Source organism: Falco punctatus (assembly GCF_963210335.1).
Source record: "Falco punctatus genome assembly, chromosome: 1".
Lineage (NCBI taxonomy): Eukaryota > Metazoa > Chordata > Aves > Falconiformes > Falconidae > Falco > Falco punctatus.
Window position 1 is genome coordinate 96,088,082 of NC_137580.1, and position 1,378 is coordinate 96,089,459.

A 1,378-nucleotide genomic window follows, 5' to 3' on the forward strand; every position below is an offset into this window, starting at 1 on the left:
CCCCCTCGCTGCGGCGCGGTCCCGGCGCCGCCCGCCGTGTAACGGGGCAGGGCGGGACCGGGGGGCACCGCCCGCCCGGGGGCACACGGGGGACCGGCTCCCTCAGCCCCCTCAAACCTTGCCCCGACGCAGCAAGGGCGGCCCCAGCGTCTTCCCCACTTTTGAAAGTTTTTTGGTTTTTTCTTTCCTTTTTTTTTTTCAAAAATACACTGCATTTCTCTTAATTTTATATTATTTTATCGGCTTTATTTAATTTCTGCAGCAGAGGGGCACAACACACGAGTCAGTTTTAAAAACAACCAGGACAGGGGCTCAACATCGTTTTATAAATTCACCCCTAAACACGGGCTCGGCAGGCGTTTAATTGAACCCCTCCCGCAGAGCAGGACACCGTTTCAAGAAATTCAACTAATAAATTACTTTCTCCTTCAAGCTCCCATCCAGCTCCGGAGGGACGGCTGTGCTCAGGCTCTGCCCTGAGTGGCACTATACAGGTGACAGAGGGGCTGGTTGGTGTCATTATCCCAAATTTCCCTGCCTTTTTGGAGCGCCGAGCTTAACTCCCGCCCCCCCCCCCCCCCCCCCCCCAAGCCCTCCCCAGTGTAGGAACAGACTCCAGGATTCCCGGAGTTTACTCCATTTCTGGAGAGAACACAACGGTGATGTTACAAAGCAAAAAAGTCATTTTTCCCTGCCTGGAAAACCAAAAATAAAAATTATCACATTCTATTGCTTATTTCTGTTAATTAGTGCATAAAACTCAACACCCCTCCCTCCCCCTCAACTGCCTTCAAGCCATTCCCACATCCACTGGGAATGCAGCCAGCCCTGGAACGGCTCTTCCCCGTTCAGGCTGGCAGGAGGGAGGGCAGCCTCCAGGAAACATCCTGCAACGGGGCTGAGCCGGCTCTGGCTCTCACCTCCAACAATTACTCCTAAAGGGGCAATTTTCAAGGTGGAATCTTATGGCAAGACCGAGTCCCTCGCTGCCAAAGCATAAGTGAGGATGATGCCACCTCCCTCAGCTGGAGCGATGGTCCAAGGGCAAATCTGGACCGGGAAGGTGATATAGTGAAAAACCTAAAACTCTGCTGCAGACAGAACCCTGGTGACCCGAATTCCATAGTTTTAGCCAGATGGTTTCTTCCTTCATTAGGGGTCCACAATAGAACAAATGGAAAACTCACCATAGATGCTATACAGGGAATTCAACAAGAAATTTCTTCATTGAGAAATGTAGGACTTCAAAATCGAATGGGTCTGGACACACTTTTAGCAAAAGGAGGAGTATTGTGTACGGTTATCAATCAAACTTGCTGCGTCTATGTTAACCAAGAAAACCAAACTGAAATAGGCTTATACTTCCTTTGGATTTTCT